Source organism: Piliocolobus tephrosceles, chromosome 19 (assembly GCF_002776525.5).
Source record: "Piliocolobus tephrosceles isolate RC106 chromosome 19, ASM277652v3, whole genome shotgun sequence".
Lineage (NCBI taxonomy): Eukaryota > Metazoa > Chordata > Mammalia > Primates > Cercopithecidae > Piliocolobus > Piliocolobus tephrosceles.
Genome location: NC_045452.1, coordinates 5,217,779 through 5,224,372, shown reverse-complemented (window position 1 = coordinate 5,224,372; position 6,594 = coordinate 5,217,779). Strand labels below are relative to the sequence as shown.

At 51.3% G+C, this 6,594-nt stretch overlaps 1 protein-coding gene across 2 annotated transcripts in view; it reads left to right on the top strand.

Moving 5' to 3' along the window:
• The window catches only part of SMARCB1 (SWI/SNF related, matrix associated, actin dependent regulator of chromatin, subfamily b, member 1), a 50,869-nt gene that overhangs the window by 34,211 nt on the left and 10,064 nt on the right, over window positions 1-6,594 (top strand). The gene's annotated exons all lie outside the window — the stretch shown is intronic.

The window sequence follows — 6,594 nt, the reverse complement described above, 5'->3', positions numbered from 1 at the left end:
TGTGTGTGTGTGTGTGTGTGTGTGTGTGTGTGTGTGTGTGTGTGTGTGTCAGAGTCTCACTCTGTCGCCCAGGCTGGAGTGCAGTGGTGCCATCTCAGCTCACTGCAAGCTCCGCCTTCTGGGTTCACGCCATTCTCCTGCCTCAGCCTCCCAAGTAGCTGGGACTACAGGTGCTCACCACCACACCTGGCTAATATTTTGTATTATTTTAGTAGAGACTGGGTTTCACCGTGTTGGCCAGGATGGTCTCGATCTCCTGACCTTGTGATCCACCTGCCTCGGCCTCCCCGAGTGCTGGGATTATAGGCCTGAGGTGCCGTGCCTGGCCAATACTTTGTTTTCTTGATTAATATTTTAAAATTTTGGTAACATTTATAACATAAAATTTACTATTTTAACCACTTAAGTGTAAACTCAGTGGCAGCACATTCACATCCATGGCTGTGTAGTTATCACTACCATTCATCTCCAGAATTGTATCATCATGTAAAACTGAAACTGTGCATCAAACACTAACTCCACATTCCCCCTCCCCCAGCCCCTGGCAAGCACTGCTGTTCTGCTTTCTGTCTCTATGAATTTGACTACTTGAGGTGTCTCATTTACATTCCATAAGGGAATCATGCAGTATTTGTCTTTTTGTGACTGACCTATTTCACTTAGGTCTTCAAGGTTCATTTATGTTGTACCATGTCAGAATTTCCTTCCCTTTTCAAAATGTATTTATTTTTAGACAGCATCTTACTCTGTTGCCCAGGCTGGAATGCAGTGGCGCAATTACGGCTCACTGCAACCTCTGCCTCCTGGGCTCAAGTGATCCTCCCAGTTCAAGCTCCTGAATAGCTGGGAAGCTAGGACTACTGGCACAATCCACCACACCCGACTAATTTTTTGTATTTTTTTGTAGAGATGGGGTTTCACCATGTTGCCCAAGCTGGTCTCAAACTCCTGGGCTTAAGCCATCTGCCCACCTGAACCTCCCAAAGTGCTGGGATTACAGGCGTGAGCCACTGTGCCCAGCCTCCTTTCTTATTAAATCTAAATAATATTCTGTTGTATGCATCTATCACATTTGTATTTATTCATCCCTAAATGGACAGACTCGGGTTGATTCCACATTTTGGCTATTGTGAATAATGCTGCTACGATCCTGGGTGTGCAAATATCTGTTGGTGTCCCTGCTTTCATTCATTCATTCATTCATTTAGATGGAGTCTCATTCTGTCGCTCAGGCTGGAGTGCAGTGGCGCGATCTTGGCTCATGGCACTCTGCCTCTCAGGTTCAAGCGATCTCCTGCTTCAGCTTCCTGAGTAGCTGGGATTACTGGCGCCCGCCACCACGCCCAGCTAATTTTTTGGATTTTTAATAGAAACGGGGTTTCACCATGTTGGCCAGCCTGGTCTCAAACTCTGCCTCGGCCTCCCAAACCAAATGATCCGCCCGCCTCGGCCTTCCACAGTGCTGGGATTATAGGCGTGAGCCCTGTGCCTGGCCCCTGCTTTCATTTCTTTTGGGTGTATACCTAGAAATGGAATTCCTGGATCATATGGTGTTTAGTTTATTGAGGAACCACTATACTGCCTTTCTCAGTGGCTGCACCCTTTTATATTCCTACCAGCAATGCACAAGGGTTCCAATTTGTCCACATCCTCACTGACACTTGTTAGTTATTCTTTTCTTTTCTTTTTTTAAGACAGTCTTGCTCTGTTACCTAGGCTAGAGTGCAGTGGCATGATCTTGGCTCACCGCAACTTCCACCTCCTGGGTTCAAGGGATTCTCCTGCTTAAGCCTCTCGAGGAAGAGCTGGGAAGATACATGCCACCACGCCTGGCTAAATTTTGTATTTTTAGTAGAGACAGGGTCTCACCATATTGACCAGGCTGGTCTCGAACTTCTGACCACAAGTGATCTGCCCACCTCAGCCTCCCAAAGGATTACAGGCGTGAGCCACCGTGCCCAGCTGGTTTACCAATATTTTTTTGAGGATTTTTGCATCAACATTCAGAAGGGGTGTTGGTCTGTAGTTTTTCTTTCTTGTAGTATTTTTTGTCTGACTTATGTATCAGGGCAATGAGTTAAAGAATAGTTTGAGAAGGATTGGTATTAGCTCCTATTTAAATGTTTGGTAGATGGCCAGGTGCGGTAGCTCTCGCCTGTAATTCCAGCACTTTGGGAGGCTGAGGCAGGTGGATCACCTGAGGTCGGGAGTTAGAGACCAGCCTGACCAACATGGTGAAACCCCGTCTCTACTAAAAATCCAAAAATTAGCCAGGTGTGGTGGCGCACGCCTGCAATCCCAGCTACTCGGGAGGCTGAGGCAAGAGAATTGCTTGAGTCTGGGAGGCAGAGGTTGCAGTGAGCCAAGATGGTGCCACTGCACTCCAGCCTGGCCAACAGAGTGAGACTCTGACTCAGTCAATCAATCAATGTTTGGCAGAATTCACCAATGAAGCCATCAGGTCTAAGGCTTTTCTTTGTCAGGAGGTTTTGGGTTATTGATTCAGTCTCTACTTGTTAATACGTTTTTAAGAAGAATACAAATTTGTTTCCCATAACCTGTTTCAGTTTCACATTATAGCCAGCTAGGAGGAAAAGAAGGGACAATGGTAGGAGAGAAGTGGGATGAGGATGGGAGCGGCAGCAAGCACCTGGCCTGTGTCCTGAGTATGGTCTGCTGGCTCTGGAGGGCAGCCCTGAAGTCTCCACTCTGTGCTCCTCTTTGTCTTGTAAACATGTTGAGGATGAGGCCATGTGGGCTAACCCACCCAGCCGTGCGGTTCCAGATGACTGGGATTGGTCACACACAGGGTCCTCATGAAGCCTGACTGGCAGCTTCCCTTAGTTTTTCTCAGAATTGAGCCCACTTTCGTTGTTGTTATCCTGATGGGGCCTGAGGAGGAGCCATACAGGAAGTTGCCCAGCAGCTGTAATCCTCCTGGGACTGTCCCCTGCCCCACCAGAAGAGGCTTCCCCAGTGACCCTCTGACTTACCTGTGATTCCCACCTGGAGGATGGTGGTAGCTGGCAGGTTGAGAGACCATCCTCAGCCAGATTTCCTGCTCTGCCCTTTGGGTCAGACCACATGTCACAGGGTGGACACAGCTGGCCCAGGGAAGCCTGTGTTATGTGGGACAGACTGTTTTTTTCAGGCCAGAGGCCTCCTGGGCACCGTGACCCTGGGAACAGTGACCTGTCTTAAGAGGAATAGAAGGTCACACCCAGGGTTTCCCATCTATAACTTGGACTCAGAAGAGCTGGATATTTATTTCTTTCTTCCGTCCTTTTTTTTCATGACTCACTGCAACCTTGACCTCTTGGGCTCAAGTTATCCTCCCATCATGGCCTCCTGAGTACTTGGAACTATAAGCACGTACCACCATGCCTGACTAATTTTTAAATTTTCTGTAGAAAATGGAGTCTCGGCTGGGCACCGTGGCTCACACCTGTAATCCTAAGACTTTGGAGAGCCAAGGTGGGCAGATTGCCTGAGCTCAGGAGTTTAAGACCAGCCTGGACAACATGGTGAAACCCCGTCTCTACTAAAAATACAAAAAATTAGCTGGGTATGGTGGCACGTGCCTGTAATCCCAGCTACTCTGGAGGCCGAGGCATGAGAATTGCTTGAACCTGGGAGGTAGAGATTGCAGTGAGCCAAGATTGCACCATTGCGCTCCAGCCTGGGCAACAGGTTCTTCCCATCCCACTGACTGTCTCAAAAAAAAAAGAAAAAAGAAAATGGAGTCTCACTGGGTTGCCCAAACTGGTCGCGAACTCCTGGGCTCAAGAAACCCTTCCACCTTGGCCTCCCAAACTGCTGGGATTACAGACATGAACCACCGTGTCTGGCCAGAGCTGGGTATTTCTGTAAGGACATCTTTCTTTGTCTTGATCCTGGAACATGACTGAAGGAAAACAGGAATCTTTGGAGCCATGGCACGTGAGGACCATCTCTCTCCTCAGAAAGAGTGCCTTAGGTTGGAGCGGCCTCCTACAGATATTCTTGGCAATGCTGGGACCACAGCCCAGGCCTGGCTGCCCTTGTCAGGGCACCTGGCCCAGGTCGGCTTTTCCCAGTTCCAGCAGGGGTTGGCAGATAGGGGAGGAAGCTGGGGACATGGTGCTGCTGAAATTGGAGCCATCAGACCCAGTGGCACTGTCCAGGCCCTGTCAGGAGAGTGCATGGGGTAAGATGTGAGTCTGGGCTGGGGGATGTGGGCAGGGACTTGGCCCTGCTATGCACCTGCTTGGGAGTCCTTGCCCTGCCTTGGCTCTGTGAGTCCACCTGGAGTCCAGCGCTCCTCACTACCACCAAGGCCACTGCCAGATGGCTCCCTCCCTCCTTCCCTGCCTTCCAGTAGAGGTCTCAGCATGGCAACTCAGCCCGTATCTCTTTTCTGCCCAAAATACCGCAGAAGCTTCCCACATCCCTCTGTGGAAGCCAAGCCCTTCCAAAGGCCTCAGGGCCCTAACTGCCCTCTGCTCCAGTCCCTCGCCACCCTCATCTCCTCCCTTTTCCCCTCACTGGGCCGATCCGGGTGCCAGATCTTGGCTCCTCAGGCTTTTACATCACTGTGTCCCCCACCTGGGACTGTTCTCCCCCAGGGAGCCACATTCCTACTCCTGGGGTACATTCACTTCTTCCTAAAGGCCACCTTCCTAGAAGCCTTCCTGGCCTCCTGACTTCTGAGGCCAGCCCGGACTTTCTGCCCCTCCCTCCCTTTCCTCCCTGGCACTCCCGTGCTGTCTGGCACACCACATGCTCACTTAACCTACTTAGTGTCTGTCAGTGACCCCACCAGCATGGCTTTTTTTTTTTTTTTTTGGACACAGAGTCTCATTGTGTTGTCCAGGCTGGACTCGAACACCTGAGCTCCAGTGATCTTCCCACCTCAGCCTCCCGAGTAACTGAGACTACAGACATGCACCCCTCACCTTTCTCAGAGCAGCCTTTGGAATGTTTGTCTCTCTTGTGCCTCTCCTTGGTAGACACACAGTCTAGACTTTGGAATAAATGAATGTGTTAGTGACTGAATGGCAGGGGACAGGCAACTCCATCCATGAGCCCAGGGCAGGGAGGGCTTGCTGGGTGGGAGCCATGTGCCCGTGGTCCTATGGAGTCCTGTTGGGTGGTTCCATGGGCTGTCTGCTGCTGCATGCTCTTTTTGGACCCAGCACCCACATGGTTTGCTTGGCATTAGATTCCAGTTGGGAAGGGCTAGTACCTCCTATTCCGGTCATCATTGGGCATGGGCATATGTGGAGATAGCAAAGGACATGGCCTGACTGCAGCCCCCATTGCCTGGCTGCATGCCATGTACAGGATGGTGCAGCTCTGCCCCTTGGCTTCCTCCCTCTGCGTAAGGATTCCTTGATGCCCAGAACAAATACACCGTGCCTGTGCTAGGATTCCTGGAGGCAAATGATTCAGATTGTTTCAGACAGTCCTAAGTGCTGTGAAGAAAACAGGAGAGGTGCCAGCATGGTGGCCTGCATGTATAGTCCCAGCTACTCAGGAGACTGTTGGGGGAGGATCTTTTGAGGCCAGCCTGGGCCAACACAGAGAGGCAGCAGGGAAGCCTGAGGGGGAGCAGAGGGCTCAACCACAGGGTCTCTTCTCTGCCCAAAACACTTGATATATTGCCTGGGCCTTGTAGAGACCTTGTCTCTACAAAACAAATTAGCCAGACATGGTAGTGCCTGTCCGTAGTCCCAGCTACTCAGGAGGCTGAGGCAGGAGGGTCCCTTGAGCCCAGCAGTTCAAAGCTGTAGTGAGTCATGATCATGTCATTGCACTACAACCTGAGTGACGGAGTGACATCCTGTCTCCAAAGGGGGAGAAAATGGAGAGAAGGGTGTGGAAAGGGGCTGATGGGAAGGGGAGCTCTCAGGAGCTGGCACTTTAGCTTAGACCAGGATGCTACGAAGAGGCTGGCCCTGCCAGGTGAGGGGAAGACCATTCTAGCAAGTGGCTGGTGGCGTGCAGGGCTTAGAGGCACAGGGCTTTATGAACATGATTGGGGATTGGGGTGCCCTCATCTCTAAAAGGGGGCAGAAGTCCCCGGAAGGGCTGGGCTCCAAGGCAGTGGCGAGTTCTTCCTGCAACTGCCCACCCTGATCCTTGACTTAAAACCTAAGGACAGGCAGGGTGTGGTGGCTCACGCCTGTAATCCCAGCACTTTGGGAGGCCGAGACGGGCGGATCACGGGGTCAGAAGATGGAGACCATCCTGGCTAACACGGTGAAACCCCATCTCTACTAAAAAATACAAAAAAATTAGCTGGGCGTGTTGGCAGGCACCTGTAGTCCCAGCTACTCGGGAGGCTGAGGCAGGAGAATGGCATGAACCCAGGAGGCAGAGCTTGCAGTGAGCCAAGATCGCGCCACTGCACTCCACCCTGGGCGACGCAGTAAGACTCTGCCAAAAAAAAAAAAAAAAAAATCTAAGGTGAATGGGCAGGTGCCCTATGGCCTGCTTGCCCCATGGAGCACTGGACAACAACGAGGGATGACCCCAGCCCCACACTCTAGTGGGAGGAGTCTTGCAAGCATGACGCAGAGTGAATGAAACTGGACCCCGAAGGGTCCATCTTAT